Raw genomic sequence first — 26,450 nt, 5'->3', positions numbered from 1 at the left:
ATCACGCAGACTGGCTTTAGGCACGGAACCAACAACTCATGTAACCTGCTGGCGTTAAACCTTCTGGTGGACAAAGCCAGGGATAAGTCAACTAAGCTGTACACGTGTTTTGTCGACCTGAAAGCTGCGTTCGACACAGTCCAGAGGGAGGCTCTATGGAAAAAAATGGACACTTGGAGAATACTATCAAAGTTGCTGCGGGCCATCATGAACTTGTATTCATCCACCTGGTTTCGAATAAAATTAGGCAATGGCGATTGAACTACACGAAAAATTTACACCAATGTGGGCCTCAAGCAGGGCTGTGTATTGGCCCCAACTCTTTTCAACATCTTGACAGTGGATCTGGACAAGCACATTGCGGAGACAGAAAGTGATCCGCCAAAGCTAGCACATCACAAAATCAGGAGCATTCAGTATGTGGACGACATTGTACTGTGCAGTCAGACCCCGTTGGGCTTACAACGTTCCATCATGAAGCTCCATGAATACATCAGTGCGCAGGGCCTGCAAATTAATTATAAAAAGACGAAGATCGTCTGTTTTGCTTCTCGCCCAGGGAGGAAATCTTTCAAATGGCACATCGCAGGCAACAAAATAGAGCAGACCTGCTTGTACAAATATCTGGGAGTAGTTGTCGATGCTAGGTGGACTCTGAAAGGTCACCAACTGTATAGAAAGGCACAGGCAAATAAACTTTGTTTTGCCCTAAACATATTAAAAACGAAATTGAACTGTCCTTCCAACTCGCACCTGTTGAAGGTGATAGCCGCCAAGTTTTTACCCTCGCTCACTTATGGTTCGGAATTGTATATGGGTAAAGATGCAAATTTTCAGAACACACAGCAATCAGAGCTGTTCAAATATATCTGTAAGATTCCGAGGTTTGTATCTCAATCATTGATTCGCCTGGAATTTGGTCTATCAAACCAGCATCAAGTCAGACAAGCGGCCATTCTAAAAACATGTTGGAAACTAAGAGCAGCCCAAGAGGACACGCTAATGGGCCTCTGTTGGATTGAGAGGAACAACCAGACCAAGTCAAAAAACGCTTGCAAGTCTTAAGTTGGAGAAGGCATGGAATACAAATCTAACCTTTGCGGCTTTTAAAAAAGTAACCAATGGAGCAGCAAAGCAAAGATCTTGGCTAACAGACAAAGCCGCAACAGCACAGAAAAAACACAGTTGGACGGTCCTGGCCACGTATGTGAAAATGGAACCTCAACCGTATTTAGTTAAACACATATCCAGTGCCGCCCAAAAAACACTATTACAATTACGGCTGGGCACCACCATTTTAAAATACCATACACCTCCATGGAAGCAAACATGGCCGACCCCTGTCTGCAGACTATGTGGGCAAATGGAAGAATCAATGTTGCACATATTGTGCATCTGCCCATCTTTGAAAATGTTGAGGCGTTATTATCTACTGCATGTATTCCGTCTTTTTCAGATTAGATCATGCCGCCCAGCTGTCATGCTAGCACTGAATAGTTACCATCTGCAGACAGCTTGTAGGGCCGGCAGATTCTGTCAAAAGGCATTGCTGCTAATAGTGAAGACTGAGAAAAAAGATTACTGAAAGCTCGAATACGGATGCCTGAAGTGTTATGTACAGACTCTGAATCCCCTACCATAAATATACCAAATATATAGACATTTTAGAAAGTTATTCTTTTTGTGGTTTTTTTTTTAACGATCCTCTAAAGTCGTATATTTCATTCTTAAAACATGTTTTTCAAAGTAACGATATTGTAAAGGTTTTAATTAACTATATACAATAAAAATGTACTTACTTACTTACTACCGTAGCCAACTGGTCCTAAAAACATCCAGACTTCCCTCTACATTGCTGGAGGATGCATCTTTAGGAATTTTCTTGCCCCTTTCTTCATGAGATGACCTAAATAAATCACTTCTATTTTACAATACTGCATTTATGTGGGTGAGACCTTGCCACCATTGTCAGCAAGATGTTTCAGGAGTGCCATTGTACGCAATATTCTTTTGTCTTTAATTCCACCAATAGGTCATCAATATACTGTGCAAGCACTGAGTTACAGGGTAGCTGCAAACTTTTAAAATCTTTCATTAGGATCTGACTAAAAATGAAGGACTTTCTATATATCTTTATGATTCTACATCAAACTATAACTTTATTTTGGAAACAAAATGTGAAAAGACAATGGGCATCCTCATGTGGAGAAAAAGAAAAGAACACTTAGAACAAGACAATGACTGTGTACCCTTCTGCATCTGCAGGAATTTGGAACAATATTACAGCAGAAATTTGTACCACCAGATAGAATGGAATTTTTTTTTTGCAGTTTATAAAGCGCAAACTAGACCCGAAGATATGTGTCATGAGCACCAGTTTAGTTACACAAGGACACATTCATTTTTCTTAGGCACAGGGAGATTAAGTGATTTGGCCAGAATCACAGGATGTTTAGCGTTATTGCCAAGACTCAAAGCTGGTTCCCTATCTTTGAGGTCGAATGCTCTAGCCCTAAGGCTACATCCTCTCCACCTTAATTGATTAATTTTCTTAAGATTCGGCACTATCCTTCGCTTCCCAGTCATTTTTTAATGCCCATCAGAGAAGAGTTATGAGGACTGCCAAGCACCTCCCTTAGAATTCCCTGCTCAAACATGTTCTCTTTCACAGGCTTCTTTACTTCCCCTGCGTCTCATGAAAGGTTGTACTATTGAATCTTGGAATAAAGTATGCTTGCTTTGACCTGTATTCTGACTAGCTGTGCACTTTATATCTGGTCTATCTCGTTCCCTGTGTAATCCCATAACTCTTCTTTAATTGTATATCGTAAATCAAGAGGCAGGTCATCTTTTTTAAGAGCTGGGAATAGCTGAACTCTCAATCCTTGTGATCTTATTTTAAATACTGAATCTTCATCTTGGGTTTCAATTGCAACAGCATCTGGCATGCAATACATCACATAATTCATTGTGCAAAACAAGTCTTTTCCAAGTAAATTAACAGGAGTTAAATCACACAATATGAATTGATGACTGTTCTCCATTGACTCTATTTTATCTGTAATGTCTGCAGTGACCTGATTAATTATCTATTTATTGCTGATTCCTAAATATTGGATGTCTTTTTCCGAGGGGGTGGACCAGTACTGATTAGAAATGATATAAGGTGGCTATTCACCTCATCTTCTATGTATGGCTTACTATGGTCTACCTCAAGGACTGCATCAAGCATGCATTCCTTCTCCGGCCTCAGGCACTGTCATTGCGAGTTTGCTGCATCCTGTGTAAACTGAGGAAATTTATTGCTCAGATTCAATGGATTTTGTTGGTTCCCTGAGTTGTATGGCATCTTATTTCCCATGTTTGGTGCAACATTGGAGTTATGGGCATATTAGTATGGAACTTCCCATTATTTTGCACATTCTGCATAGAAGTCTGTTGGACTGGGACACTGTTTCTGCATTTGATTTGCATTTCACTGCATTTGGGGAAGAAAATCCTTTAGAATTCCATTTGAGTTCTGTCTACATTTGTGCCTGCAGTGGTCAGTTTTCTCACAGATGTGACAGGCAGTGTTCTTCCTTAGCAAATTGACATTCAGATTAATTACAGATTTATTCCCAAACCCTATTCCTCACCTGTGTCTGCTTTGCACTATCTAATGACTTGTATTCCTCGTGTCCCATCCTTACCAGAATTTTCAGGCTGCTCAAAATGTGTATCAGAATTCATCATTTGGTTTCTATTAACTCTCTGAATCTGCTTTACCTGCAATATCATCTACTTCTCTTTGACCTTTTGATGCTTCAAAACAGTTGCTACAGTATTTGGCATACTACAGTATCTCATTCATACTCTTAGTCTGCCAGCAAATTACACTCTGCTGAATATGACAGACTCTTTTGGCTCTTGAATGGTTCTTGTTTTCTTTCCCTAGTTCGCTTCCTTCTCTGGCACCTTTTTTTCAAATGCTTTATCACTGCTCTGTATTTTTCCATAACTAAATCAGCTGGAGCATTATTAGGCAAAGCCTTTGCTGGTTCTTGTGATGACCAAAAGACAGCCGTGTTGCATGCTGCGCACAAATCACTAGGAGCAACAATTTAAAAAAAGATATCCAAATCAGTCCAGAGTACAGGCAAAATGTAATTAAGATGTGCATCATTTATACCATTTAGCAGGGGCCTCTCTCAGTTTTGGAAAATGTATTATAAAGGCATAAAGATCACCTCTGAACCAAACAACATGCACATAATTCCTTCATGTTTTTCCTGGATAGGGAATTCTGTCACCGACTCTGGTTCTGGATCACTCATGACCATACTCACTTTCTTTCCTGAGTCAATATTTTTCTTTTTAGAACTAGCTCTCTTCCTCTACTTGTCCCTATATATTCTCAAATCCTTCAAATCGTTTATCTGCTCAACTAAGCCTCCAATATAAGTTTTCAAAGTTATTAGACCCATGTCCTCTATTTTCACATCACTTAATTCTACTTTGTAATTTTCCTGCAAGTTTTCTGTTCTACTTATAGTAACTTTAAACGCATCAGCTAAAACCTCAAGCTCATCATGTGCCTCATTTGCACACCTTGCTGCTGATTTGATCAAGTATTTCAATTCATCCAAATCATATATCTTACACTGCCCAAATCAATTCTTTCCTGTAAATGTTCTCCAAATAAAATGATCAGATTAGCAATATCAAATTCTCTCTTGCAGATGATGTAGTAGCTGCTACTTCTACAATAAAAACAGTGGTTTCTAAATCCACATCAGTTGTAGTCCCACTGAGAATAAGTAAAACTGTCTGAGTACTGTCAGACAGAGCACCTGTAGTTGCAATTGTACCTTCTATTGGTACTGCAACTGTTGCTTTTACCCACACCAATTAGGTTCCATCCACTGGCTCATTGAACCTTTGAACTGGTTCTTCATTTTCTTTTTAACTTTTGAAACAGTTGTTTGATCCTAGTCATTCAGTTCTTCAAATTGTATAGATCTAGGTTTACAACTTTATTTCACACATTGTATGTGTAAGGAAACCTAGCTTTCTAGTATTATGGGTACTCTCTAAAAGAAATTGTATGTCCTTGGCATCAGAAGTAGGCCTGGGCGGCAAATTCCGTTCCGCTCCCGGAATTTGGGTAATTTTGCGTTCCGCGGAGAACGTGAAATTGCCCAAAAGTCTGCGTTCCGTGACTTTGAGAAATGTTTTGCTTGTTTGTGTTCTCAAAATGCGTGTTCGCAAGATATTTCTCCCCGAGCACGCAAACAGCGATCGCGAACAGTAAAAAAGCATTGCGAACAAGCAATTCCGCGTGTTCGCGGAATTTCTGCGTGTTCGCAGAGATTTTTTACCGTTTCGCATAGATTAGCGTAACGCGATTACGCAAATTCAGCCCACCCCTAATTAGAAGTATACTCATGACAGTATTTTAGATACTCTCACGTATAAAGTCTGACATCCGTTAACATTTTGAAAGCAAAGGGACCTCCAGGAGGAATTTTCTGTCACTCTATAAGAGATACACCATGAGCTTTAGATTTTTTCAATCGACCATTCATTAATTTCACTCAAAATAATCCACAAACCTCTCAAAATATTCAAACTAGCAATAACCAATTCTAGCACGACTAAGGCGAAGGTTTACCAATTATAACACAGCTACAGAAACAACCAACTAATAACAATGAAACCCTGTGATGACCTCTTACCAATTCTGGGAAAAAAACAAAGGTGCCTGGTCTCGAGTTTTGGTGCTGTTTTTTAATTACCAGCAACGAAGCTTTTAATTAAATTATAAAGCTCATGTGTGCTTTCACATGCTTACTTTTTAGAAACATTTTTTGTTGAATACGAGGTTTAAACACAACCTTTACACAAACATTATACACTTATTGTGAAAACATGATAAAGAATATTTTTCAAAAATGTGAAACAAATATTAAATGCAAATGAATTACATGAAAACGTCGTATGTACAAAAAACAATCATTGGGTTCATAGGTACACCAGAAGTAATAAGATCAGTCCTGTATGTCTATTTCTTTAGTTGTTTCGGACTGGAAGTCACTGTAGGCTTTATTTAATCTAATAATGTCCGATAGCCTGGGACTGGTATTTTTTGCCTTTGGTGAGAAAAGCAAAGAGATGAATCCTTTGGGGAAGCCGACGCGTTTCCAAACCCGGTCCTAAGTATGTCGGGTTTTTCCTCAGGGCAACCTGGGTACCTGGTGTTGTGAAACATAAAAATAGACTTCATTTAGTGCCTACTCCTATTTGTTTTAGACTCTACTTGTCACTGTGTGGAACATAGGAGTACCTTTTTGTTCCTGCGCAGTGAAGTCCTCTACGTTCGGTCGAAGACATTTTCAAACTTGTAGTTGTGAAAAGAGACACTGTTTGTCCCTGTTTTATCGAACGGAAGGCATTTCTTGTTGTGCATAACACAGGTTGTGAATCACAACTTACTTGTAAGTAGCTTGTGTAGTGGCCTGTTTCTGTTGTGGCGTATTTCAAATGTTTTACCCCATCTGATGGAAAAAGACTGGTTTTATTTGCCTGTGGGTCTTAATTGTTAAAATTGTACTGTTTTGATGAATATGAAAGCGGCTTACTTGGGGCGGCACTCTTGTTAGTCGCGGTGCTTCTCCTTGAGTGATGTGCTACCGCGGGAACTCAGTCCTGCTGTGAAAGAATCAAGAAGCTAGGTGTAACTAAGCTCGTTCTGACACGTTCTTATCTTTACGGGATTAAAGTGTGTATCTGCTCACCTTGTTTTTAAGTTGATTCTACCACACTTGCTCCTGCTGCTGTTTGGTGTGCTACTCCAAATGCGCTGCAATGGATCACGGAAGTCTACACTGGAGTCACATGCTTTTGTATGTGGCCGAGACTTCTGGGAGTTGTAGGTTTTTTTGGTTTTTTTTTTTGAACCGGGCTACACTAAGTACGTAAGATTCATTTTAGGATTGGCCCTGCAGGTATGACTATGAATTGCAGACTCGCAGGTAACTACAGTCGTGTAGCTGGTGTTCACGGGGTTCAGCGTATGTTTCTCTGTAATTCTGTCAGTTCATTCATTCCATCCACCACACAATTGAACTTGAGTATTAAGTACGCTTCTCTTTGAATTAGCAGTGACTCGACGTCACCTCCACGTGTGGGAGTTTTGATTGCGGACAGTACAGTCCATTTGAACTCTTTTTCTGTGTGACCACATTGTTGAAAATGATGTACCATTTGGGCTGTGAATATGTTTTGTTTGATTTGTGAGCGATGTTGGGCTATTCTTTGGTTGATTTGTTGTGTTGTTTTGCCTATGTACAATTTTGGGCAAGGGCAGGTGATTGCGTAAACCAAATTACGACTTTTGCAGTTTGTAAATTCTTTGTGTATCCACTTGATGGTGTTATGGTGGAATTCTGTACCTTCAATTGTACTGGCACAAGACACGCATGTGCTGCATTTATGGTGCCCTTCTATCGGTTTGAGTCTCCATAGGGCACGTAAATCCGATTTGGCCTGACTTGTACCCAAGTCTGCCCGAACCAACTGTTGCCCAATGCTTCTGTTCTTTTTGAGAGCAAATAATGGTTTTTCAAATGGTATGTCTAGTCCGGACACTAAGTGCCAGTTTTTAAGAATGATGGCTTTAAATTTGTTGGTGTATGGTCCGAATGTCGTTACACACACCAACTTTTCCACGGGTGCCTTTTGATCAAAAGCTCTTCCCTTGGTGTATTCCATGCTCTTTTGGTGGACTGTTTGAGCATTTTGCTCGGGTAGCCTCTTGCTTTTAACTGATTACTTAGAATTTCTGCATGGGCTTCAAAGTCCTCCTTTCTGGAACAGTTTCTCCTAATCCTAAGCATTTGCTGTAGGGGAGGTTTGCTTTTAGATTTTGAGGATGATGGCTTTTATAGTGGAGGATTGTGTTTTTATCCGTCTCCTTACGGTGTAAAGTGGTGGTGAGCTTTTGATTCTGTGGTGTCACCTCTACATCCAAAAATGTGAGGCGGGCATTGCTAGAAGAGATAGTAAACTTGATGTCTGGGTGTCTCGTATTCAGCCAATTGTGGAATTGAATTAGAGTGTCTGTGGGACCGTTCCATTGACACCAAATATCGTCAATGTAACAATACCACGTAATAATGTGATTACCGTACGGGTTGTTTTGGTACACAAAACGCTCCTCATACAGGGACATGAAGAGGACCGCCATCTCTGGGGCATAAGGACACCCCATGGCGGTCCCCTTCACCTGCATGTAGAACTTATCCTGAAATCGAAAATAGTTTCTCTAGGGCTATTATGAATTTTGTGGGCACTCTTTGGGGTTTAGGGCCCTAAACCAAAAAGAGTGCCCACAGAATTCATAATAGCCCCAGCCAGAATCGCTCTCAAGAGAAACTATTTTCGATTTCAGGATAAGTTCTACATGCAGGTGAAGGGGACCGCCATGGGGTGTCCTTATGCCCCAGAGATGGCAGTCCTCTGCATGTCCCTGTGGTGGCTCTTCGGATGCGGGGGACGGTGGCGAGGGCGTGGCCGGTCGATCGAAGCTGGCATTTGGGAGCGTAGAAATTGAGGCGGCTGTTGAGGTATCCTGGTCCTTGGTTGTGTAGGGCTTTGTGTGCGTGGGTGAGGAGTCGGAAGGTGATTCTCTTGGTGACCGGGAGCCAGTGCAGGTCTCTCAGGTGTCCGGAGATGTGTCTGCGGCGGGGAATGTCCAGGATGAGTCGTGCTGAGGCGTTCTGGATCCTGGAAGTCTTTTCTGTAGTTTGGCGGTGGTGCCAGCGTAGAGGGAGTTGCCGTAGTCCAGACGGCTGGTGACGAGGGCCTGGGTGACCGTCTTCCTGGTCTCGGTGGGGATCCACCGGAAGATCTTTCGTAGCATGCGCAGGATGTTGAAGCACGACGAGGAGACGGCGTTGACTTGTCTGGTCATGGAGAGGGTGGAGTCCAGGATGAAGCCCAGGTTGCGTGCATGGTCTGTTGGTTTGGGTGCCCTGCCCAGGGCGGGGGGCCACCAGGAGTCGTCCCAGGCGGAGGGTGAGGATCCCAGGATGAGGACTTCCGTCTTGTCCGAGTTCAGTTTCAGGTGGCTGTTCTTCATCCATTCGGCTACCTCTTTCATCCCTTCATGGAGGTTGGCTCTGGCGGTGGGGGGGTCGTTGGTGAGGGGGAGAATCAGCTGGGTGTTGTCGGCGTAGGAGATGATGTTGAGGTTGTGCTGGCGTGCGATGTCTGCGAGGGGGCTCATGTAGATGTTGAAGAGGGTTGGACTGAGCGAGGAGCCTTGAGGGACGCCGCAGATGACTTCGGTGGCTTCAGATCTGAACGGGGGGAGGCGGACTCTCTGTGTCCTACCGGCGAGGAAGGAGATGATCCACTCCAGTGCCTTCTCCTGGATTCCGACGTTGCTGAGTCGCTGCACTAGTGTACGGTGGCAGACAGTGTCGAAGGCCGCGGAGAGGTCTAGGAGGATGAGGGCCGCTGTTTCTCCGTTGTCAAGCAGAGCTCGGATGTCATCGGTGGCTGCGATCAGGGCGGTCTCGGTGCTGTGGTTGGCCCGGAAGCCAGACTGCGAGAGGTCGAGGGATCCGTTCGTCTCGAGGAAGACGGCCAGCTGCTTGTTGACAGTCTTCTCGATGACTTTTGCAGGAAACGGGAGCAGCGAGATGGGGCGGTAGTTCTTGAGGTCGGTGGGGTCGGCTGATGGCTTCTTTAGTAGAGCGCTGAGTTCGGCGTGCTTCCAGCTCTCCGGGAAGGTAGTGGTGTCGAAAGAGGTGTTGATGATGTCCCGCAGGTGGGGTGCGATGACAGCGTCGGCCTTGTTGAAGACGTGGTGAGGGCAGGGGTCGGTAGGAGATCCGGAGTGGATGGAGTTCATTGTGCGGACAGTGTCTTCGGTGCTGATCGGGGTCCAGGCACGGAGGGTGGTGGTGGGGGGTGGTGGTTCGGTCGTGGCGTGAATCAGTTGAGTGCTGAAGCTGTTGTGTATGTCCGCGATCTTGTTGTGGAAGTAGGAGGCGAGGGAGTTGCAGAGGTCTTGCGAAGGGGTGATGTCGTTGTTTCCGGCGTTGGGGTTGGAGAGCTCTTTGACGATGTTGAAGAGTTCCTTGCTGTTGTGTGCATTGTTGTCCAGTCGTTCCTTGAATGCGGTTTTCTTGATGACGTGGATGAGTTGGTGGTGTTTTGGGGTGGCGAGCTTGAGGGCAGTCATGTTGTTCGGTGTTGGGTCTCTGCGCCAGGTTCTCTCGAGGGCTCTGCAGTTCTTCTTGGAGCTCTTGAGTTTGTCGGTGAACCATGGGGCTTTCTTGCTACCGGGTCTGCTAGGCGGGGTCTTCAGAGGGGCGAGGTCATCTGCGCAGTCGCTGATCCACTTCGTGAGGTTGGTGGCCGCTTGGCTGGGGTTCGTTGCGCTGGTGGGTGGGTTCTTGCTCAGGGCGGTCGCGAGCTGGTCGGCTGTGATCTTGTTCCAGCTTCTGCGTGCAACCTGTTGCTGGTGGTGGTGGATCGTGGTCCTTCTGAAGCTGAAGTGGACGCAGCTGTGGTCCGTCCAGTGGAGTCCGGTGGCGTGGCTGAAGGTGATGTCCTTGCTGAATGAGAAGACGGGGTTGAGTGTGTGTCCGGCGTAGTGGGTGGGGGTGGTGACCAGCTGCTTGAGTCCGAGTTTGGCGAGGTTGTCCAGCAGGGTGGTGGTGTTGCGGTCGTTGTTGTTCTCCAGGTGGAAGTTGAGGTCCCCGAGGAGGATGTAGTCAGCGGAGGGGAGGGCGTGCAGGCTGATGAAGTCGGCGATGTTTTCGCTGAATTGTGTGCGTGGTCCCGGGGGTCTGTAGATGAGGGTGCCTCTGAGGTTGGTCTTGGGGTTGATGTGGACCTGGAAGTGCAGGTGCTCGGCGGGTGCGAGGGTGTCGTCGGTGTTGGTCATGATGCGGATGGTGTTCCTGTGGATGATGGCAATGCCTCCTCCGGTGTTGTTGATGCGGTCCCTTCGGACGATCTTGTAGCCGTCTGGGATGGCGATGGCGATGTCGGGCGCTGAAGAGGCTTTCATCCAGTTTTCCGCGAGGAAGGCGACGTCTGGTGAAGTTGTGTCGAGCAGGTTCCAGAGCTCGACGGCGTGTCTGTGGACGGAGCGGGTGTTGAGCAGGATGCATTTCAGGTGGCTGCTGCTGTTGCTCGTCTTGGTCTTGGTTGGTGCTGGAGTAGTGCAGGTCCGGATGCAGGTGAACTTGCAGGAGTTGCAGCAGAAGGGTCCGTGGGTGCATCTCGGGGTGGCTCGGTAGCATTCTGGGATTCGGCCGGCGTTGAGTGCGCTGAGGGTGGCGGCGTCGTACGTCCGGCAGGTGGGCTGGGGTCTGCGGGGGCCAGGGGTCCTGGCGCTGGGCGCGGTCCAGGCGCGGACGGGCGCAGACAGGCTTACCTTTTGCGCACCTTCGGCGCTCAGTCGGTGCTCCCGCTGCGCGCGTCCGCTGCGCGGTCGCTCTGGGGGCGTCATAAGAAGGGAGCCGGGAGGGAGGGTCCGCTGGGAGGCGGGGAGCGCGGGGGCCAATCGGCAGGCGGGGGGCGGGGGGTGCGGGGTCACGGCAGGTACCGGCGGGAAAACCTATGCGGGCGGCCCTGCGGCAGCTGGGGCGCCGGGGATCTGAGGCCGAGCGGCCCTGCGGCGGCTGGGGCTCCGGATCAGCGTCAAGCAGGCAGCAGGTAAGGAGGCAGGCAGATCAGGCGGGGAGCGTGTGGCAAACCAGGCCGTGGAAGGCGCAGTGGTCGCCCAATCACCCAAAAGCATTCACAATTGATTCCACCCAACTAATAATCACAATCCTTTTAGGCAGAAAAAGCACTGGAGTGACAGAACTCAGTACTTATTCCATATGCAGACTTCGGGAATGCAGACAAGAATCCAGACTAAGGATAGGGGGAAAATAGTCTCTGAAATCACCCCTTATCTCTCTAACCATCCTCTGCTACTAGAATACTGAGGCGACACTGTACACCTAAAATTTAAAAGCTCAATGGTTCACTCAGAAATTGGGTGTACTGGGGAAGGTGTTAACCTCGAATCATGAGGCAACGGGTCCCAAAGACAGAATTGTTTGAAAAAGAATTGCGATATTCAGTCAACTAAGGAAAAGACTAACTCAAAATTGATTTCTCGATCAGAATTTAGAAAAACCATGAGAGTTTATTGCGAACTTCAAAAGCACAATACAGAAATACTGAAATGTAGATGCAGCAATAGTCTCATTTAAATGCATAACATCATTGCCATGAAGGCTCTTGGTAAAAGGACAATGCAGAATATTAGGCAAAAACAAAAATAGACTAAGGAGCCAATTCTGATCTTGTTCGGAAGGGCTCCAAATCAGATTTGGAATTGCCTAAACTGATCCGGATCCCTTATTCCAGACTGATTCGTTCACAGTTCCGAATGATAAAGTAGGATGCCTCGAAGGCCTTAGCGCTGACTGAATCGGTTCCGGAAGGCATACAAAGATGTATAGCCCTCTGGAGACGAATCGTGCAGCTCTCTGGCTTAGGTTTTCCAAGCGAGCAAGTACGTTGAACGATTTGAACAGCCTTTATGATTTGGTTTCCCCGTATCAAAAAGGCTGCTGGTATTGGTCTTTGGGGGCCCGTAGAAGGCTCCTCTTCACCCTGGGCCCTCCGAATAGTGCTCGTCGGGGTACCCATTGGTTCCCCCTTTCCAACCATGCACGGTGTGGCAGGCACCAAGGGGTGCCTGCCACAGGATGCAAGATTATCCCCAACCACCCCTTTTATCAATGGGAGCCTGTGTACGTGTTGGGTACACAGGATCCCATTAATGTCAATAGGAGTCTGACCACATAGTTTCCAGTAAGTAAGTACATTTATTTGCACAATTAATTAAAATCGTTGCACAATGTACAGTCAGAGATTAGCATTTAAAGGTTGAAAGTTCGGAAAATTTAAAAAGAGAAGGCAATATAAAAATCAATTAAGAAACAGAGAAGTTGCTAATTGAATTAAAAAGAGCGCAGGAATGTCACAGGGGGAAAAGGAATTCAAACTTTGACAGAGGGGAGTTTCAGGGAATTAATTTTGATAATAAACTTAACAAAAAGTGCTGCCAACTGCGGTGAGTCTCCCCTCTTACATGCATTTAATGCTTCATGGCAAGTCCTGATATTTAGTAGGAGCCAGAGTGGGCGCAACCAAAGGTTTCTTTGGGCTCGGAGTTCTCGGCAGATGCACAGGATATGGATAAGGTTTTCTTCATCCTGTTTGCAGAAGCGGCATTGTGGAGATGCTTCTTTCCTGTAGCCTTGGCCAGATGCATCGTACTTGTTCGGTCGGACTCCCTTGGCACAAGCTGTATGGAAAGCATTCAGGACACGAGTCATTCAGTTTGCTTTCCACACCAGATCGGAATCAGCCCCTAAGTCTTTAATATGCAGCAATATCAGCAAGAAATTGGGCAGCATCCCTAGTAGAGACCAAAAAGATCTAGTTCATCACTAAATTAAAGGGTTTACAAAGCCATTTTCTCCATAAGAAATCATTAAAACTGTAAACTCATGGTGTGAGCAAAGATTTCCACTTTCAATAAAACCAGCTTACAGCATTGTGAATAGGTATATATATATATATATATATATGTTGCTGTAAATAAACCATCTGAACTGTTTCCTGTGGTCCGTCTCCCTCGTTTGCTGGCGCTGCGGCGCTGTGAGATCTGAGGAGGAGCCTGTACTTGATATATATATGAGCACCTTTTCTGCTCTTGAAGACTGGCAAACTGACGACAAAGCGGGCTGATTAGGAACACTTGTTTTATTGAAGTAGCGAGTCCCGCCCTATGTGGGCGCATGGCATTCTGGGATAAGTAGTTTTCAATGAATACCACAGACTCCATTGTTCGTACATACCAAGTGGACATCACTGCCAAGGTCAGTATTACGTGTTTGGAGCACCTTTTCTGCTCTTTATCACTGGCAAACCGACGACAAAGCGGGCTGATTAGGAACACTTGTTTTATTGAAGTAGCGAGTCCCGCCCTATGTGGGCGCAGTGCATTCTGGGATAAGTAGTTTTCAATGAATACCACGGACTCCAATGTTCGTACATACCAAGTGGACACCACTGCCAAGGTCAGTATTAAGCATTTCGAGCACCTTTTCTGCTCTTGATCACTGGCCTCAGCCACAGGAAAATATGGGCATGCGTTCAACATTGTTGGCAAGTCTCTCACCCAACAGGGTATGACATTTTATACTGACCTTGGCAGGGGTGTCCACATGCTGTAATCATTGCTGCCTGTGGTGATTTGTGCTGCAACCCCTCCCCTCCGTGTGTGGTATTTTTAAGGGGGCAACCTTGTGTTTATATATATATATATATATTACCTACTGGCGATAGCCAGTAGGTATATATAGTTAGGATTTTTTCCCTATGGGATTTCTGAAAATTCTATGTCTAATAACTTTGGCATTTGTGGACGGAATTGGCTGAAATTTTCAGGAAAATGGCACATTTTGTTTCTGAGCAGCTCCTGGAAATTTGGGGGGGGGTTCATCAAGGGGGGGCCGAGAAAAAAGGGGGGTCCCAAAACGCGTTTTTCCCATGTTAATTTCCATAGGGCGGTTGGACTCACTTTTAGCCCGAACGGCTGAATGGATTTCCACGAAACTTGGCAAAATTGTAGGGACTGTTAGCCCGATGTGCCTTTGCTAGGTCTCAATATATGTGCTTCAGTGAATTTTGAGAAATTAACGTTTAAAACAAGATATATATCTGTAACAGCGCTCCGGGCTGCGCTCCGGTCCGCTTACTTTTCGCGTATCGGAACTTTGCGAAGCGAAGCTGATTGGCTCTCCGGTGTCTGTCAACATTCTAAACAGTCCGGCGCGGCCGCCATCTTGTCTCTCGGTAGGATCGAGAGACAAGAGGAGGTCAAAACAAAGGGGGAAATGAAGGAAAGGGGGCAAGGTAGACCCCTTCTGATCCCCTAGGATTGATGAGGGGATATTATAGAGCCACGCTGGGCCCAAAAAAAAATATCAAAAAAAATTCAGTTTTTTTCGCCGTAGAGACGCGTCTTGGTACGCAAACTGGGCAGCTAACTGGGAGTCTGAGGAGAAGCTGATTGGCTGTTATCATTGTAAACAGTCTGGAGCGGCCGCCATCTTGTCTCTCTGTGGGATCGAGAGACAAGAGGTGGAAAAAAAAAGGTGTAAATGAATGAAAGGGGTAAGGCAAACCCCTCCTGAACCCCTAGGATTGATGAGGGGGCTATTAAAGTTCCCTGGGGGGTGAAAAAAAAAATTGCGATTTTTCGCGGTAAAGGTGCTTCCTGGTACGTTAACCCGGCAGCTAACCGACAGCGTAACGGGAGTCCGACATATTGTGTTTTTTGAACGTTTATGATATGTGCACGTGTGGATTTTGTCTAATTAAGGTTAAAAAAATATATATATATCTTTAAGCGTGTTCTTACGCGCTTACGTTTTGGGTTTGGTTTGCGCTGCAGAGACGATACGTCACGGTTATGCGATGCATCATGAGGCGTCTCACGGGCTACGTGATACGTCACTTAATAAAGAATATATTTTACAGCTATAGATATTAGCTTTTAAAAAAACAATGAAATTCACAGAAAAAAACATAGGTTATAGACCATATATAGTTAGGAATTTGCATTTACAAAACCTTGAAAATTCACTGAAAAAACCATAGGTTTTAGACCATATATAGTTAGGGATTAGCATTTAAAAAACCTTATTTTACTCGCACAAAACCATTGAAATTCCATATATAGTTAGATGCACTAACTATATATCGCGGACCCGCAATCCACTGCTAATAATGTCACATATTACATCATTCATGACATGGTCAGTGACATCACTGATGACATCACTGATGACATCTCAAATGACATCACTGATGACATCACTGACATCTCATTTGACATTACTGATTACATCACTGATGATATCATTTATGTGATAATACATCTTCAGACTCTAATATAACCTTAGATACACTCAGTGTAAACAGGCACTCACAGACTGTCACACATCCATGGAGTTACCCACACACCTAGTCAGTCATGCAAAGAATCAATCCCACCTCCATTTCCTCAACTATACAGTTATACACACCTTACTTATTCAAACATATACTAACACATATTTACTCTCTTATACAATCCTTGATACAAGTTCACAATGATTCATACAGCCACTCTCACATTCACTGGCTCTTATGTTCAGTTATTTATATATGTCAACTCTCACATGGAGTGTGTTTTACATATGTACTTACTTTAACATGTAGAACTGAGATATCCATTCACTCACCAATATACTCATGCACACAGTCAACTGTCCATACAGCTGTTTCTACATGCACTTTTGAACCCATACACCTAGGGAATCAACTGCTCACACATCTATGCACAGAGTTATACACCTCCCAGCCACCCACACACATACTCAGTCTCCCATACAAATACTTGGGCAACCATTCAATAACCCATATAGTTAATGATATAGCTACTGATTTAAACATGCAGCAGTTTACAGAAGAACATAAATAATGATTGCCAAATTAAGACACTTTAATCACTAACCCATGCACTCAGTGAGACACATTTAATCATTCTCTCATACAGTCAGTCCTGCACCTACTAAATCCTTCATCCAGACACTTATACATCCACTCATTCTTCAATATGTAAGACATATTTTAACTTTACAGAAACATACAGTCACTGGGTGTTGTCATCAGTGATGTCATCAGTGATGTCATTTGAGATGTCATCAGTGATGTCATCAGTGATGTCACTGACCATGTCATGAATGATGTAATATGTGACATCATTAGCAGTGGATTGCGGGTCCGCGATATATAGTTAGTGCATCTAACTATATATGGAATTTCAATGGTTTTGTGCGAGTAAAATAAGGTTTTTTAAATGCTAATCCCTAACTATATATGGTCTATAACCTATGGTTTTTTCAGTGAATTTTCAAGGTTTTGTAAATGCAAATTCCTAACTATATATGGTCTATAACCTATGGTTTTTTCTGTGAATATATATATATATATATATCTATATATATATATATCTATATATCTATATATATATATATATATATATATATATATATATATAACAAAGAATCAGAGCCCCACTCCGGCTTCCATGCAAGAAAAGACTTTATTCGTCTGAAGCGGCAGCATCAAAAATCACTCATTTAACCTTAAGCGTTTCAGCGTCATCACGCCTTGTTCACAGGTGAGTGTAATAATATCCATTGTGGTTACGAGGCCAGAGGGTTCAACTATAGGCCCCAGAATGCACCAAATTTAAACAGTCCAAAGTTGGAGGTGCAGTCAATGAAATAAATCGCAAGTGCACAATTATGCTGCAACTGTCCATGATAAGCACTTGCACTGCGGAGTTCCCAGGGAGAGAGACATCTCCCCCTTCTCCCTTTCTCAATTACGTTACCAGTGCCTGTGGAAGTCCGATGGTTGGTACGCTTTGAGCGAGTCATGCCCCCTCCATAATGTTCCAAAAAACGTTCTCCGTTTTACTGGGGGCCACCAACTCTGCAGTGTGGGCTCTGTGAGGCAGGAGCGGAGAATCCTGTTGGAATTGAACAACAAAGAATCAGAGCCCCACTCCGGCTTCCATGCAAGAAAATGTAAATGTAAATATAAATGTAAATGTATTGGCATTTATATAGCGCACTACTTACCCGTAGGGTCCCAAGGCGCTTCGACCGCCGCGAAACCCTTCCTGGCTTCCCTGAGAGATGGTCCCTTAATGGGTATCTCCAGGGTGAGACCAGGCATCCCCGGCGGTCTGGTGGGGCCGTTAGTGAAGATGAGGCAAGCTAATGCCCAGAGTTGCCGAGTGTGATCGCTGATCAGAGTGGGCACCGAGGCGAGAGAATTATCGAGTCCGCTGACCCTGGTCCAGAAACCTGCCGCACCGGGAATCGAACCCTGGTCCCGGGCCGTCCTCTGCTCTCGGGTCTGCCGCCTCTAACCGTCTGAAGCGGCAGCATCAAAAATCACTCATTTAACCTTACGCGTTTCAGCGTCATCACGCCTTGTTCACAGGTGAGTGTAATAATATCCATTGTGGTTACGAGGCCGGAGGGTTCAACTACAGGCCCCAGAATGCACCAAATTCAAACAGTCCAAAGTTGGAGGTGCAGTCAATGAAATAAATCGCAAGTGCACAATTATGCTGCAACTGTCCATGATAAGCACTTGCACTGCGGAGTTCCCAGGGAGAGAGACATCTCCCCCTTCTCCCTTTCTCAATTACGTTACCAGTGCCTGTGGAAGTCCGATGGTTGGTACGCTTTGAGCGAGTCATGCCCCCTCCATAATGTTCCAAAAAACGTTCTCCGTTTTACTGGGGGCCACCAACTCTGCAGGGTGGGCTCTGTGAGGCAGGAGCGGAGAATCCTGTTTGAATTGAACAACAAAGAATCAGAGCCCCACTCCGGCTTCCATGCAAGAAAAGACTTTATTCGTCTGAAGCGGCAGCATCAAAAATCACTCATTTAACCTTACGCGTTTCAGCGTCATCACGCCTTGTTCACAGGTGAGTGTAATAATATCCATTGTGGTTACGAGGCCAGAGGGTTCAACTACAGGCCCCAGAATGCACCAAATTTAAACAGTCCAAAGTTGGAGGTGCAGTCAATGAAATAAATCGCAAGTGCACAATTATGCTGCAACTGTCCATGATAAGCACTTGCACTGCGGAGTTCCCAGGGGGAGAGACATCTCCCCCTTCTCCCTTTCTCAATTACGTTACCAGTGCCTGTGGAAGTCCGATGGTTGGTACGCTTTGAGCGAGTCATGCCCCCTCCATAATGTTCCAAAAAACGTTCTCCGTTTTACTGGGGGCCACCAACTCTGCAGGGTGGGCTCTGTGAGGCAGGAGCGGAGAATCCTGTTTGAATTGAACAACAAAGAATCAGAGCCCCACTCCGGCTTCCATGCAAGAAAAGACCTTATTCGTCTGAAGCGGCAGCATCAAAAATCACCCATTTAACCTTACACGTTTCAGCGTCATCACGCCTTGTTCACAGGTGAGTGTAATAATATCCATTGTGGTTACGAGGCCAGAGGGTTCAACTACAGGCCCCAGAATGCACCAAATTTAAACAGTCCAAAGTTGGAGGTGCAGTCAATGAAATAAATCGCAAGTGCACAATTATGCTGCAACTGTCCATGATAAGCACTTGCCCTGCGGAGTTCCCAGGGAGAGAGACATCTCCCCCTTCTCCCTTTCTCAATTACATTACCAGTGCCTGTGGAAGTCCGATGGTTGGTACGCTTTGAGCGAGTCATGCCCCCTCCATAATGTTCCAAAAAACGTTCTCCGTTTTACTGGGGGCCACCAACTCTGCAGGGTGGGCTCTGTGAGGCAGGAGTGGAGAATCCTGTTTGAATTGAACAACAAAGAATCAGAGCCCCACTCCGGCTTCCATGCAAGAAAAGACCTTATTTGTCTGAAGCGGCAGCATCAAAAATCACTCATTTAACCTTACGCGTTTCAACGTCATCACGCCTTGTTCACAGGTGAGTGTAATAATATCCATTGTGGTTACGAGGCCAGAGGGTTCAACTACAGGCCCCAGAATGCACCAAATTTAAACAGTCCAAAGTTGGAGGTGCAGTCAATGAAATAAATCGCAAGTGCAAAATTATGCTGCAACTGTCAATGATAAGCACTTGCACTGCGGAGTTCCCAGGGAGAGAGACATCTCCCCCTTCTCCCTTTCTCAATTACATTACCAGTGCCTGTGGAAGTCCGATGGTTGGTACGCTTTGAGCGAGTCATGCCCCCTCCATAATGTTCCAAAAAACGTTCTCCGTTTTACTGGGGGCCACCAACTCTGCAGGGTGGGCTCTGTGAGGCAGGAGTGGAGAATCCTGTTTGAATTGAACAACAAAGAATCAGAGCCCCACTCCGGCTTCCATGCAAGAAAAGACTTTATTCGCCTGAAGCGGCAGCATCAAAAATCACTCATTTAACCTCACGCGTTTCAGCGTCATCACGCCTTGTTCACAGGTGAGTGTAATAATATCCATTGCGGTTACGAGGCCAGAGGGTTCAACTACAGGCCCCAGAATGCACCAAATTTAAACAGTCCAAAGTTGGAGGTGCAGTCAATGAAATAAATCGCAAGTGCACAATTATGCTGCAACTGTCCATGATAAGCACTTGCACTGCGGAGTTCCCAGGGAGAGAGACATCTCCCCCTTCTCCCTTTCTCAATTATGTTACCAGTGCCTGTGGAAGTCCGATGGTTGGTACGCTTTGAGCGAGTCATGCCCCCTCCATAATGTTCCAAAAAACGTTCTCCGTTTTACTGGGGGCCGCCAACTCTGCAGGGTGGGCTCTGTGAGGCAGGAGCGGAGAATCCTGTTTGAATTGATCAACAAAGAATCAGAGCCCCACTCCAGCTTCCATGCAAGAAAAGACTTTATTCGTCTGAAGCGGCAGCATCAAAAATCACTCATTTAACCTCACGCGTTTCAGCGTCATCACGCCTTGTTCACAGGTGAGTGTAATAATATCCATTGTGGTTACGAGGCCAGAGGGTTCAACTACAGGCCCCAGAATGCACCAAATTTAAACAGTCCAAAGTTGGAGGTGCAGTCAATGAAATAAATCGCAAGTGCACAATTATGCTGCAACTGTCCATGATAAGCACTTGCACTGCGGAGTTCCCAGGGAGAGAGACATCTCCCCCTTCTCCCTTTCTCAATTACGTTACCAGTGCCTGTGGAAGTCCGATGGTTGGTACGCTTTGAGCGAGTCATGCCCCCTCCATAATGTTCCAAAAAACGTTCTCCGTTTTACTGGGGGCCACCAACTCTGCAGGGTGGGCTCTGGGAGGCAGGAGCGGAGCCCACCCTGCAGAGTTGGTGGCCCCCAGTAAAACGGAGAACGTTTTTTGGATATATATATATATATATATATATATATATATATATATATATATATATATATATATATATATATATATATATATATATATTACCTACTGGCGGTCGCCAGTAGGTAGTTATAGTTAGGATAATTTTCAATGTTAAATCTCAACATTCTATTTTGAATAACTTTGGCGCCGGTTGACGAATCTGCCTGAAATTTTCAGGAAAATGGTCTCATGGCGGTCCGGTCCTTCCCTGAAAGTTTGGGGGGGATTCGTCAAGCGGGGGCCGAGATAAAAGGGGGGTCCCAAAACGCGTTTTCCCCATGTTAATTTCCATAGGGCGGTCGATGTCACTTTTAGCCCGAACGGCTGAATGTATTTCCACCAAATTTGGCAAAATTGTAGGGACTGGTAGCCCGATGTGCCTTTGCTATGTCTCAAGATATGTGCTCCAGTGGATTTTGAGTAATTAAGGTTCAAAAAAATATATATATCTATAGCAGCGCACAGGTGCGCGCACCGGAGTGCGCTCCAGGCGCGACACGCGAGGTGCGCATGGAAAGCTGATTGGCTCTCGGGTGTCTGTAAACATTCGAAACAGTCCGCAGCGGCCGCCATCTTGTACCTCGGTAGGATTGAGGTGGTAAAAATCAAAGGGGGAAATGAGCAAAAGGGGGCAGGGTACACCCCCCCTGACCCCCTAGGTTTGATGTGGGGGTCATAAAAAAGCCGTACAGGGCCCCCCAAAATTTTTTTAAAAATTTGCGCCGAGGGAGCGCCTGGTACGCGCACCGGTGAGCGTACGATTGAGAAAAAGAATGGCACTTTTTTTTAAAAAAAAAATAGCATTTTTTTATAAATTGGAGGTAGTTCTGAAAAGAACTTTTTTTTTGTTTTTGTTGTTTTATATTTTTTTTATACTTTTTGAAACGATTTTATATTTTTTTTGGTTTTTTTTCAGGGGAAAAACAAAAACAGGGATTCAGAAAATGCTCAACAGGAGCAAAAAAAATGAGAAAATTTAGGGACGGGGAGAGCATTGGTGTTCCTGTTTCTTTATTGCAATGAGTTCAACGCTCTGCTCCCCGTAACAGAGTAGTTCGTCACAGTTTGTGCATAAACATTTTATTCCTGCAAATACCGGCTGGATGTTAGGGACCATTCTTGCACGTGCTGAACCTGAAGGTGTTGCTCCACCAGTGGAGGTGCTGCTGCCATCTCTTCGTGCCTTCTCTGCCAGCTCCCTGACACTCTCCCTGGAGTAATTGTTGGGGTGTCTTCTTTTGACATGCCTAATTAAATTGGCATTTCCAAAGCTGTATTTTTTTAGAGGATTGCCTCTGGATAAAATACTTCCACATATTTTACAAGTTACTTTACTTGCATTAACTTTTTTTTGTCCTTCAGGGATGTCATAAAATTTCCAGATGAAGTGGTTCTTTGTTTTCTGGTGAGGAGGGTCCTCTTGCACAAATCCATCTGAATCACTGCTGGAGGACTCCCTTGCAGCCATTGCTGTAGATCAGGAAAATTAATGAGTAGAGAATTCACAAAACACCTCTTGCTCTCTCCAAGTGAAAATCAATAGTGAGAGAAATGGGTGGGTTTCTCTAAATTTAGAAAAAAATAATTATTGAACCAATGAAAAGTGTTATTTACAGGTCACATGACCATGGGCTTCATCATTATGAAACCAAAACTGTTATGAACCAATGAAAAGTGTTATTTTCTGGTCACATGACCCGACGCGCTTACGCGACGCGCCGCGGGGCGCGGCCAGAGGCGCGCCGCGTAAGCGTGTCAGACGCCTACGTTGCACGATCGTATTCGTGCGAGTACTTCCGGGTGCGCTTACGCCGTGCGTATCACGCGGTCGCGGCTACGCGAACGTCACAATCATGTTTTCGTTTGCGATATTGGCGCTCACGAGACGCTCCTCGGAGCGCGCCCGGGGGCGCTTTTCAGAAATACGCTTTTCGGGGCGCACTCCGGGGCGCGCTCTGGGAGCGCTCCCCCCAAAAATTAAAAAAAAAAAAATGGGAAAATTGTAGGGACAGGTTGTCCTATTCTGAAGTGGTTTGTAAAAAAATTAACTTTATAAAAATATGTATTGTGCTACATTGGGCTTAATATATGTTAGAGCCAAAATGTAGCCCAAATGTAGCCCAAAGTAGCCCAATGTAGCCCAAAGATGGCCACCAGAGATCAAAAATTGTAAATGTAGCCCAAAATTCAACTAGATGTAGCCCAACTGTAGCCCAATGACAGAATGTACCAGAGTGTTAAAAAGAACAACTAGAGTGCTAACAGTCTTATTTATAAAGTGAAACTTATAGTTAGGAATTAGCATTAAAAAAACCTTTGAAATTCACTGAAAAAAACCATAGGTTTCACACCAGTTATAGTTAGGAATTAGCATTTAAAAAACCTATTAAATTCACTGAAAAAACCATAGGTTTCACACCAGTTATAGTTAGCTGGAAATTTTACTGATATAAAACCATTGAAATTCCCACGTTATAGTTAGTCGGACTCACTATAACTTGCGCGTGCAATGCACTGCTGATGACATCACATATTACATCACTCATGACATGGTCAGTGACATCACTCATGACATCACTGATGACACCATCCAGTGAATATGTGTCTTTCTGAAAAATAAATATTAGTGAGTTATGTTTAAAAATTTAAATACATATATTAGTGTTTCACTTTGTGTATAAGTGGCTACATGTGTTGATAAGTAGCAACATGCGTATGTATATGGGTTATTTGATATTATTATTAGTATCAGTATGAGTGTCTATATGGTTTGGTGGGGGTATTACTTAGCACATAGATGCATGAGTGACTGACTCTTTGTTTGTATGTGTTTTGAAGACAGCATATGTACAGGACTGTATGGGTGGATGAGTGTCTATATGTGTTTGTTAGTGAGTGAATGACTGTCTCACTAGTGTCTTTATCAGTAACTACATATGTTTTAATCTAGTATATATGAATATTGATGTATATAAGTGAGTATATGTGAGAGTAAGAGATTGTAAGATTTCCTTTTTAAATAAGTATGTGTTTCTATAAGTGATTGTTTAAGAGAATAAATATGTGTAATTTTCAATAGAAGTAAGGTGGAAGTGTGTGTATAACTCTATATTCAAATAAATGGATGTCCAATAGTTTATTTGCACGTGTGAATATATGTGTGAGTAACTTTTGGATGAATGTCGGTGTGTAACAGGATGTATAGGTGTATCACTTCATATGATGAGTGAGTATATGTATGAGTGACTATATAGAACTGTTGGTGAATGAGTGGATGTGTATATAGATAGTGGAATTACTGAATTGCTTGTTGTAACTGATATAGGTATCTCCATTTTTTTAAAAATTTCAGTTTCTATTTTTGAATATGTGTCTCAAGGGTTACATTATAGTGAAAGGAGGTCTGTCACTATGTCACAAGGATGGTGTCATGAGTGATGTCACTGACCATGTCATGAGTGATGTAATATGTGATGTCATCAGCAGTGCATTGCACGCGCAAGTTATAGTGAGTCCGACTAACTATAACGTGGGAATTTCAATGGTTTTATATCAGTAAAATTTCCAGCTAACTATAACTGGTGTGAAACCTATGGTTTTTTCAGTGAATTTAATAGGTTTTTTAAATGCTAATTCCTAACTATAACTGGTGTGAAACCTATGGTTTTTTTCAGTGAATATATATATATATATATATATATATATATATATATATATATATATATATATATATATATTACCTACTGGCGGTCGCCAGTAGGTATGTATAGTTAGGATTGTTTTGAATAGGGATTTCTGAAAATTCTATGTTGAATAACTTTGGCGTTGATGAACGGAATTGGCTGACATTTTCAGGAAAATGGCACATTTTGTTTCTGAGCGTCCCCTGAAAGTTTGGGGGGGTTTCATCAAGCGGGGGCCGAGAAAAAAGGGGGGTCCCAAAACGTGTTTTTAACATTGAGTTTTCCTTAGGGCGGTTGGACTCACTTTTAGCTCGAACGGCTGAATGGATTTCCACAAAACTTGGCAAAATTGTAGGGACTGGTCGCCCGATGTGCCTTTGCTATGTCTCAAGATATATGCTCCAGTGGTTTTTACGAAAATTAACTTTGAAAATATATATATTGGGCTACATAGGGCTATATATATGTTAGAGCCCAAATGTAGCCCAATGTAGCCCAATGTAGCCCAAAGATGGCCACCAGAGACAAAAAAAACAAATGTAGCCCAAATATCAGCCAGATGTAGCCCAACTATAGCCCAGTGACAGAATGTCCCAGAGTGTTCTAAAGAACAACTAGAGCGCTAACAGTCTTACTTATGACAAAAGTATGGCACACCTGAAGTCATCTTGATTGGAATAAAGTGTTAACACTTAAAACTTTTAATTTGCAAAGGAACAAAATGAGGGGTTTCATTTTGCCATAGAAATGTTATATATATATATATATATATATATATATATATATATATATATATATATATATATTCACTGAAAAAACCATAGGTTATAGACCATATATAGTTAGGAATTCGCATTTACAAAACCTTATTTTACTCACACAAAACCATTGAAATTCCATATATAGTTAGTTGCACTAACTATATATCACGCACCCGCAATCCACTGCTGATGATGTCACATATTACATCATTCATGACATGGTCAGTGACATCACTGATGACATCACTGATGACATCTCAAATGACATCACTGATGACATCTCAAATGACATCACTGATGACATCACTGATGACATCTCATTTGACATTACTGATCACATCACTGATGATATCATTCATGTGATAATACGATGAACCTCTTCAGACTCTAATATAACCTTAGATACAATCAGTGTAAACAGACACTCACAGACTGTCACTCATCCATGGAGTTAACCACACACCTAGTCAGTCATGCAAAGAATCAATCACACCTCCATTTCCTCAACTATACAGTTATACAAACTTTACTTATTCAAACATATACTAACACATATTTACTCTCTTATACAATCCCTGATACAAGTTCGCAATGATCCATACAGCCACTCACACATTCACTGGCTCTTATGCACAGTTATTTATATATGTCAACTCTCACATGTACTGTGTTTTACATATGTACTTACTTTGAAATGTAGCACTGAGATATCCATTCACTCACCAATACACTCATGCACACAGTCAACCGCCCATACAGCTGTTTCCACATGCACTTTTGAAACCATACATCTAGAGAATCAACTGCTCACACATCTATGCACAGAGTCATACACCTCCCAGCCACCCACACACACACTCAGTCTCCCATACAAATACTTGGGCAACCAATCAATAACCCATATAGTTACTCATATAGCTACTTATCAACACATGCAACAGTTTACAGAACAACAGACATAATGATGCACAAATTAAGACAGTTTAGTCACT

The sequence above is a fragment of the Lissotriton vulgaris genome, chromosome 1_1 (assembly GCF_964263255.1).
Source record: "Lissotriton vulgaris chromosome 1_1, aLisVul1.2, whole genome shotgun sequence".
Lineage (NCBI taxonomy): Eukaryota > Metazoa > Chordata > Amphibia > Caudata > Salamandridae > Lissotriton > Lissotriton vulgaris.
The sequence above is the reverse complement of the archived record's forward strand: the minus strand, read 5'-3'. Positions refer to the sequence as shown.